The following is a 10795-nucleotide window of genomic DNA, read 5'->3' as shown; positions in this document are numbered from 1 at the left end:
AATAATAATATTTGTAAGGTTTGACAAAGTCGGAAAATATCCCAATATTTTAAGTAGAGTTGATTATTTATTAATTTACATACAGAATTTGAGTAATTCAATGAGTAATAGTAGAAAGTATTTTTATTTATTATTTATTTCTTATTATTTGATCTCTCGTTAGGTAATAAAAATAAATAAAAAATTATTAAAGATATAATACATTTAACTTTACGACATTGCTCTTCTTAAATAGATAGATGGACGCATAGGGACTTTATCTGAGCAACGATATATGTATGTGTGATACGACGCCTATCAGGTGTTCTTTTGCTGCCTCAAGCACTTGTATATATAAAGGGTATACTATACCCTGCACACCCTGCCCAATATATTAAAAAGTAAACAAATAAAGTCAACGTTTGACAGTTACTTAAAATGTTAATGTATGCGTATATATAATAGCACATATATATAGTTAATGTATACATATATTAAGTAAGCTACACTCGCAGCAATCGCTCACCGGGCAAGGGTTAAATAAATCAATAATAAGTAGGCGTGACAACATATTGTAAACGCAATTCAATACTCACAAATATTCGTTTTGCTTCTGCCAAACGGGGAGAGAAAACAAAACAGAAAAGAGAAAACAAGAAAGCAAGAAAACAAGAAAAGACAATAATAATCGACACCTAGCACAGGTGACAACATTTCCAATTGTCACCGAAACTATCACGATAATTGTTTTTCATGTCGACATTTAGTTGATTGACTTTGAGGGCAATCGGTGAGGCCGACTCAGACTTGGGTTGCTATGCCGAATGTTTCGTGCTGGCAGGGCTACAGGCAAAAGATAAAATGTTTCGTACAGTAGTCGAGTGACGAGTTTTGACTTGTCTCGTAATTGATTAAATCTGATTCGCAATTCCAGTGCAGCCGGCCATAATCCAATGCCAGAGACGTGTAAGCACCTGGTTTACGCTTGTTTAACAAAAATTTCAATTAAATTCTCTGCCTGTAGGTTATGTGATTGCATTTCATAAGCAATTTGAGACATTCGTAGTCGGCCACGGAATACGAAAAACGAAAAACGAAAATCGAGAAACAAGAAACGAAAAACATTTAACAATAAATTATTTATGGTTCTTTTTTAAAAGCTGCCTGGCTGCTCAGATCTGAAATGTGAAAATGCGAATGGGCAAAGGCAAAACTTCTTAGCCAAAAGCATTTTGTTAATGAATGTATTGCAGAGTGCTATGTGTGTGTGTGTGTGTGTGTGTGTGTGTGTGTGTGAGTTTATTTCTGTATTCACGTTTACCACTTGACTGCTCACACAGCCAAGAGCTGGGTCTCGAATGTGCTTACATATTCATAAATGCATAAATTGAAGGTAAATTCGCAAAGAAAACATTTCACATCACTTTACATTAAAACTTTACGCTTCTCTCGCTCCAGCACTGTCTTTTTGCTTGCTCTCTCTCTCGCTCGCTCTCTCACTCTGTCTTTGTCTGTCGTTTGCAATGCTGGCAATTTCTGAGTATTTTCTTATGGCCACCTGCCACGCCCCCTCCCATACCGTGCTGTGCATACCTCTGCTCTATGTTGTTTGCTTTTAATTTTCGAATTTTTGAAATAATGCCTGCAGTTATTTGCTTAAGTGTGCGTATAAAAATCAAGTATACGCACTGATAACGTACCATTCTAGCCCATTGTATAGCTGCTGCTGCCTTCACTGCCGGCAATAGATCAGTTTCTCTATGACTATGTGTGTGCGTGTGTGCACTGCCAGTGGCGTAGTTAGCATTATGTGTGTGGGGGATACCATTCTATGAAATATGCTGTATAATAACGCTGAAGAGCAATGGCATCCAGCAAAGCTAGCCAAACTTTTATCAACTATCCTCAAACTATCCCCTTTAGAGACAGCCATGACTGCGCTTAGCTGACTGCCGTACTGCCTGTGGCCAAGAGTATTTGCACTTGACAGATGCTGTTGTTCCCATTCGAAGTGAAAGAAGCATGCACTGCACTGTCCAATATATAGCTCGAATATCAATTTGACAATTGGGTTAAGAAGTCCGGAAATTGCAAATAAAAACATCAATTACTGCATGCAATTTAAACAGCCATTATAATTTGGCTCACAGCAGCTAAACTTTAGCTGACAAGCATGAAATAAGAGAAGAGTGTGTGAGAGAGAGAGAGAAATAGAAAGCAAGTGGTAGTTTATATGACAAGCAAAAAAAAACAAACTCTAGCTGATCAATTAAAGCTGAGAAAGAATGCGAAATGCGCATCAAACTAATCTAATTAGACAAACATCAAGACATATGCATGAGTGTGTGTGTGTGTGTGAGTGTGCTGACATCGTAAAATTAGTTTTATGACAATGCATAAAAATGTTGCATGAAATTAATGAGCAAAAATTAGATGCGAAAGAGTCGGAACGAGCTTTGGCTTTGGTCAGCGCAATCGTCCTCGGGCCACATTCAATGACCACAATTGACATTTATGGCGGGGCGGTGGTGCGGTGGTGCGGCGTTGCTGGGCGCGCATAATCGAAATAAAATGCAATTAATTGAATTTATTGTTGCATTTGTTTCGGCTCGCATCATTAATGTCAAGGCAAATGACTGGCACTAAGGCCAAGAGCCAATCACATAATATGGCGCCCCCTCATCGGGGAGCGATTCAAGTGTCCCTGATTACGCGTATGCGGGCCAATAAAGGGCATAGCATAGGAATACTATGTATTTCGGGTACAATTCGTAAGTCATTCGAATGGACACTGCGGCACAGAGAGATGCGAGTGTCAGCCTGTCGACAGGTCCTGCATGGCAGAGCGACAAATTTATGAGCTTTAAAGTACACATGTCCACTCACCATAAATCATATGACAGCCGCAGGAGGCGGGGGCACAGCTGACAGGGCGTACGGCCCGAGCCAGGGCCAGCAATGAGATGAATGTCCCTTTTGCCACGCAATGCAATTTTAAAATGTATTTCAAATATTGCAAACTGGCAACTGTTTGGAATCGCATACAGCTTCAGACTCACACACTCACGCATACATACATACATATATATAGTTACATCTACATATGAATATGTAGAATCGAGAGAGCCGAATGCATAGTTTTTGAGCGCCTTTTGGTATTCTCAGTTTAAGCTGATTGAATACGAGTAAACAGGGTATAATGTATAAGAGAGCTCAAGTCCTAAATGCCTCATGTTTCTATAGAGACTCAAGAGATGGAGCACTCGAAATATTTGTCCATTTATTTATTTAAGAGTTGTTGTTGAGTAATTTAAGCTCAGACTCTCCTCTGATATAAATATATAAATATTTATAATATATACAATAATTTAAAGGGTTTTTTTTTCTATTTCATAATTTTGTGAAGCTGTTGAAAACACAAGAAAATACAATACAAAATACAAGAAATTACAATTGAAAATACAATTGCAATTAAATTTTATATAATGTAAGCAATCAAATAATTCAATGAACAATACAAAATAATAAATTATTTGTTTTTATTTATTTAAATGATTTATTTATTAAATGTATTAAGTTATTTTATTTGATCATTTTTTTATTTTTTTAACTTTTTATATTTATTTTATTAGTTTTATTTATTTTATATATTGAGATTTTTTTATTTTAATTATCTATTTTAATTTTGTTCTCTTAAGGTTTTTCTTTATTTCTTAACATATTTTATAATTTTTTTATTTTTTGAAATTACTTTATTTGTTTTATTAATTATCTTTCTTTTATTTCATTCACTTATTTTATTTAATTAATTTCGTTTCTTATTTATTGGCATATAATTAATTAATTTATTTTATTATATATTTAATTATGTATATATATATTTACTGTATATATTTTACTTATTTTACAACTTCTGCCTTTTTACGGTTTGATTTTCGCAAATAAAAACAGTTCAATTTAACAAAAAGCGTTTTTTTTTCACAGGGTATATGGAGTGCAGCTGTGTTGCCAGTGCTAGTCTAGGGTATTCGCCGGCTCAGCAATGCCAAGCGGACAACGCTGGTTTGCTCTAGTTGTGCTTTGCACAGTCATAAGCCTTCAACCCGCTTGTGCACTTACTAGCCGTCGTACCCATCGTATCCATTCCCTTGGCACCATGGCACATTGTCACCGGAAGTGCCACAATCACACACACATACACACACACACACACACACACATACGCACATAGCCCTGTGTCCCTGTGTCAGTTAGCAGTCGTCTTGGCAACGAGACACCGATCGGCTTTTGGCCTGCTTTAGCCAGCTGCTGCTGCTGCTACTTTACACACACACACAAACACACAGATATATATATATATATATATATATATATATATATATATATATATATATATATATATATTTATAGAAATATGCATTTATTGTGCAGCGGAATGAAGTTTTTTATTTTGTTGATATGGCAACGGACATTGGCATGCAGCTGGTGCGTGTGACAGCCAAGCCACAGCTAAGTTCTGGTCGCACTTTGTGTCTCTGGCTTCAATGTTGTCCAGCTGTTCATTGGATGCTGGACAGTAAAATATTCCTGGACTTGGCTTCGCTTTTACGATTTTGCTGATATTTATAATTTGACAGACATCACTAATGCAGCGCGCATCAGAGGTTTATAGCATGGACAAATAGTAAAAAGTCCTTTTGCGATAATCAAGTGCTCTATCGACCCCCTTGGAGCATTGCTTTCGTTTTTTGCTCCTCTCTCTGGCACTCATCCATCTATGCTGCGAGCCACATCAACTGACCGAGCGCTGGCTGGCCATGGCCCCGATGCCATCCGTGTGTCCAGGCATCAGTTAAATCTAACAAATGACCCACAACTGCCAAAACGAAATCACTATGAATGTCACCTGGGTTTCGTCATTCGACCAAAAGTTGGTGAACGCCTCGCACCGCGCACCGCGCACCTCCCACCTCCCCCCCCCAAACAACTGCGGGCTCAACGAATTTTGACATGTGCCATTATTAGTTCAGCACTCTGACATTTTTTTTCTGCTCTAGAGAATCCTATTGGGGGTTTTGGCTTTGTTTTTGGGCGCACAATGCGTTCTAGAGTTTTTATGACCATAAGAGTTTTACTTCTCAGATGGATGACAGCAATAAAGGTGCACACACAGAGACACAGGCACAACCTTGACGTGGTGTGTGGCGTGGCGTGGCCATTTTATCACACGAACACACATTGCTCATACGCAACGTTGGCCACCACAGGCCTCCCCACTGCCGGCGCTGGCCTCGTTGGCTGCACTAATTAAACTTGTGCTCGACGGTTATTATGGCTGCATTGCATGGCATCGGTTAATGTGTGCTACACCCCACGGTCGCACAGCCCCACAGTCCGGCCGGCCCCGCCCAATTGTCGCCCACCTGTTTTAATGCCGCGTCGCATTGTCTTTTCGAGGCCTTCGCCATAAAAAAGGTCTGCGGCGGGCGCACTAAGCATTTACGTTTGCGCATCTAATTAAAATAAGTTCGCATGGCAATGGCACTTCAAAGTCTAAATTATCCTGATGGCTTCATTCGTTTCGACTGCAAACACACACACACACACATACACACAGCATACCCCGAGGTGCTCCTTGTGACTCTGGGCCAGAAGCCAGCGACAGCGAAGGGACAACATTAAAAGCACGTGTAACGCAACACAGCCAACTATTTGCGCACAATGTCTGCACCGGCAGCGCCGTGGCCCACCGTTATGTAATTATAATATTTTTTATTAGCTTATCTGATACGCCAACAACAAGGAAATAACATAAATTCACTTGCCGCTGCCGCTTGGCCAAGTCTCTTTGATTCGCCCGGGTCCGGTCTATTCAGGAAAAAAAAAAAGAAAAGTACAACAACATCGAGGGGGAATTAATTCAAAGACTGTCACCGACTCGCTCATACTCTGTGCTATGTGAAATAAAAGTGAGTTCCACGTATTTGTTAAATTTTGAGATTTGAGCTTTGTAAATTTAGATAAAGAATTTAAAATGCTTCTTATATTAATTAAATATAATTATCTCCCGAGACATGTTAAGCATGGAATATGAGATTTCTTATGTTGTGGAAGTTTGATTTGTTTTATTTTTTTATTTTTAACATACTTTATTTATTTATTTTGATGTCATCCTTATATTTTTAAAATTCCTCTTTTTATCACATTTTTTCATAAATAAATTAATGAGTAATTGTTTATTTCCTTTTAATTTGTTCCCAATTTATTTTAATAATTTATCTTTTTTATTATTATTTCTTTATTTTATTCATAAATTTATATGCTTATTCTTTTATAATTCTTTTTAATTCTTTCTATTATCGTCTACTTATTTATATATTCATTTATTTATATTTATTTATTGTTAATTTTATTATTTTAATTAATTTATTATATATTTATTTATTTATATATATATTTATTATTAATTTTATTATTTTAATTAATTTATTATATATTTATTTATTTATATATTTATTTATTTATATATATATTTATTATTAATTTTATTATTTTAATTTATTTATTATATATTTATTTATTTATATATTTATTACATTTATTATAATTTTTTGTTTGTTTCTTAGGTGTTAATATTTTTTATTTTTATTTATTATTCATTTCATAATTTTATTTTATTTATACATTTATTATATATTTGTTTGTTACTTAGGTGTTTTTATTTTTTTTTTTCATGGCATACAAATATTTTAGTATTTTCTGAATTAAATTTTAATGGAAATTAATTAATTATTTTAGTATTTGCTGAATTAAATTGTAATGGAAATTAAGATAAAGAAACATGAATTCAAAATATATTAATGTTTTCATTACATGTGCATTTGCATGTGAGCTGCTTCTCTTCCTAGCAACTCCATATGCATAAAGTTTCCACTTTGAAGTTGTTGAGTTATCAATGAACTTTATTAATTCTGTTCCTTCGCTCATAACTTCATTTCGAAGCAAGCAATTTCGCATATCATATTGCAATGTTGTCATGCTCGATCGTCTTTGCAGAGTACCCGGGGCAAAAACTTGTTTATTTAAAGGGACACACAGAAACACGCACCCACGCCCACGCCCACGCTCAGTACGCCCTGCTCACTGTTCACTGCTCACTGTTCACTGTTTATTATAAATTTTAATATATGTAGGTAGGTCGATGCGTTGCATGCGGGGCATTGCGCGCCCAGGTGAAAGATGCCCATTGAGAGGAAGAGGCGCATTGTCAGAGCAAACAGAGCAGCTGAAACGGCAGCAACAACAACAATACATATTTTTACTGGTCAAAGCCAGGCAAGGTTAGGTTGGACCTTGAGCCCCAGCTCAGGCAGCAGTTGATAATATAAATGGAAAAACGAAAGGTCGACATTTATTATGAGGCTTTATCAGCAGAATACATTTGTTCCGTGCCGTGTTATGAACTGGGAATATTTGGCTACTTGTAGAGCAGGCCAGGCCAGGACAAGACACGACAGGACAGCGCAGCGCAGCGCAGAAGAGCCCCAAAGCAAGACATGCTACTCTCGCTCCCCCCTTCCCCCACGCATCGACACTCTACAAGGTTTTTCTGTGTAAATGCAGGAAACGCTCCTTGGGGTGGCATCTGTATCAGTTTTTGGAGCACAGCAGCGTCCAGCGGATAATACGGCTACACGTGTCCGCGACTTGGCCCTAAGCAAACTGTGAAATACCGGGGCAGCCATGCCTCGAAGGGCTTTTCATAAATTCCATTTATGTGACGGCCAGATACGCGACTCTGATTGATGGGAACAATCAATGGGATTGATTAATTGCCTAATTAGCATCTCGATTTTCCGTCTGCTGAATTTTTGCATCGGGCACAGCTCCGATAAGCATTTATTAATCATGTTAATCCGGCAATCCACTCGACACACATATGCCTCGCTCGGCCGCCCTTCAGCCGGCGAATGGCTGCGTCTAATGCCTTATCTACATGGAAATGCAGCCACTCCGGGTGCATCCGGCTGCAGTTGTGACTGCCGCACTGCATGGGGTTGCCAATGAGGCTTGTGTGCGCCGTTTCATGTCGTGCTGTTCCGTGCTCTACTCGGCTGTGCTGAGCGTCAAAATCTTCAGTGCTTTGCTATTTGCGCATTTCCGGTTTCCGTTGCAGTTGCACGTCCTGAACGAACTCCCATGCCGCCATAGATACATTCTTTATATGCTGAAAGTATCCAGCTAGGCACCGAAGGCTTCTTATTCCACTGTCGTGCTCTCGCTGCGCTGGCTGTGGCTGCTCTTGTTGTTGCAGCCATCGAGTGACGGCTTCATGCATGGGAATTATTAACTAAACAGCCAGCATTGGCCTCGACATCGGCATCGGCATCGGCAACAACACATCGACACCAACAACAAGGACATCATGGCATACCGTTAAGGTAATGCACGTTATGGCGTCTGCATGCCAGAATGCAGCTTCGCATCGCTTCAAGCTTCAGTTGATGGCGTCCATAAAGTCTGCAAAAATATTATGATGTGCGGCATTGTTTGAATTACCCACCCACTAGGCACTCTCTGAGTGTGTGTGTGTGTGTGCTTATGTGAGCATTTTGACATGCATGAGAAGCTGCAGCGCCAGCCCTAGACAGAGCCTCCTGCTCCTCCGCGTGCTACTTGCCTTAATAAGCCCATCATAACATTTTATGGGGCAAGCTTTGGCTAATGTTTCTAACTTGATTCCATTCGTGAGACAATACGTTACAGTTTTTAGCTTATTGAAAACAAAAGTGCGGAGAAAATTTAAGAGAGAGCTCGCTTCAAGGCTAAAAGAGATCTGTGATTTTTTGTTGGTTTTTTATCTACAGCGCACCACAACCAGGGACAATTTATAGGCACACACACAGATGGCAGAGAGTCGGTAAAATCAAAGTCGAGATGTAAGTAAATAAAACATATTGTTTCTTATATAGGAAGACATTCGGGAAAATTGCCACGATTTGCAATGCAAATCAAACATAGCGCTATTATTTCACTCACATGCACACACACACGCACACACGCACACATTTACTTGTTATGTAGAAATGAAAGTGAAACCTCGGCGCATATGTTGCTTTCGAAGCACACGAACATCTGTCTGTCTGTCTGTCTGTCTGTCCCTTCGCTTGAATCATTGTGATAATAACGCAGAGGAAACATAAGCGCGCTCCTTTGTATGTGTGCGTGTGCTGCTCTTCACCTGCGGCACAGCGCGAAATAACAACTACAGAAAGACGTTGCCAGCCGCGGCATAAAAACAAGGCCAGACTGATTTACTGCTGCCCAACTAGGAGATACTCTAGGAAATGAGTGAGAAAAGGATTTTATAGAGCGTTTATACAAGTGAATTATTGTAAATGATAAAAAATGAGTATTTATAATAATAATTCATGTTATTTTTGAATTTCCATTGAGCAGTATTCTCAACTATTCCAACAGTCCCAATCGAACCTAAGTCTATTAACTAATAAACCAAGTTTGTTCACTCCCTGGAGGTCAACGACGGTCCCTAAAAATATCTACGCCAAGCTTGTCATCGGCCACCAACAGGCTGAGTTCTATCCTTGTATGAGTTTCTAAAGTCTTCGTCAGGTGCTTAACCCCAGCTATGTACAGAGCCAATATACCCTGTCTACCTATTTGCAATGGCATCAAGGCTTTAAAAAATATGTATATATGTATATGTTTAAAACATTTTACTCCACTTTGCATTTTTCCGTTACTCGCTGCTCGTTGTTCCCGTTACCGGCAGTCATCCGGGCAGTATTACGCGCTGCCCCCCTGCCCTTTGCCAGCTCCCAGCTCCAACCACTCTTTGTATCCTGCGGCAAGCAGTTGCTTTTGACTGTGCGTGTTTTCGTTGCGTCGTCTCCTCTCTTTTATATACATATACATACATGTATATGTGTGTGCGTATATATATTTTTGTAAATTTTTTGATTTGTTATTGTTGCACGTGTTGTCTTTTGCCTTTGTTATGACAATTTATGCTAGGTGGGCAACTGAACGGCAGCGAGCCCGTCTGCCCAGAGCCCAGGGGAGGACAGCATGTTGTTCATATGAACACACACAACTCTTACTATCCCATATCCCAAACAAAGCAGAAATGTTTTCAAATCCTCACTCACCTCGACAGCGGGCAGCATTTATCCTGCTTGGCGCTGGATAATGAGAATAAATTTATATTGAAAATTAAAAAATTATTATATTATATTACAAAGTAAAAACAAAAAACCATAGTAATTACCCGATGACCTTTAGAATGAAAATGCAATTTGATTTGTTATTTTTACAAAATTTTTTTGCTTGTTTTTATTTGTTTTCCTTCAATATATTTATGTATACATAATATAAGTTTTGTTTTTGTTTTTAGCCGTTTATTTTTAATATTATATTTAAGTGTTATCTCTATTCATCATTTCTATGTTGCAATAGTTGTTCTGTTCATTTTTCATTTTTCATTTTCCTTTTTTGTTCCTTCTTCGTGTTGTTCTTGTTCTTGTTTGTTGTTTTGTTTAAGCTTTGTATATTTTCTTAATGCTCCCTCGCTGGGCAACTCCTTGACCAGCCCCCAACCGTCCTGCTGGCTCTTTATAATTACAATCGATCCCCGTTTTGAGCAGCCTGCATTTAAGGTTTCAATTTTATATTTGTTGTTACTTTTACGTTTACTTTTATTTTTACTTGGTTTCTTGTATATAATTTGTATAATATTTCGCTTGCTTTTAATTTGGTTTTTGGTTTGGCGCGTTGGTTTACAAAAAACGCGGCCAAA

At 38.2% G+C, this 10795-nt stretch overlaps 1 long non-coding RNA gene across 1 annotated transcript; it reads left to right on the top strand.

Moving 5' to 3' along the window:
• The first annotated feature begins 641 nt into the window (after nt 1–641).
• LOC149092244 (uncharacterized) lies at nt 642–1154 on the top strand. The gene is made up of 3 exons (XR_016196183.1): nt 642–683; nt 747–945; nt 1004–1154. It is a non-coding gene; the product is annotated as an uncharacterized LOC149092244 (long non-coding RNA).
• Nucleotides 1155–10795: the final 9641 nt, after the last annotated feature.

The sequence above is a fragment of the Drosophila navojoa genome, chromosome 2, assembly GCF_054131105.1.
Source record: "Drosophila navojoa isolate 15081-1374.11 chromosome 2, UAZ_NAV_1.0, whole genome shotgun sequence".
Taxonomy (NCBI): Eukaryota; Metazoa; Arthropoda; class Insecta; order Diptera; family Drosophilidae; genus Drosophila; species Drosophila navojoa.
This window is presented reverse-complemented; position numbering and strand designations above follow the sequence as displayed.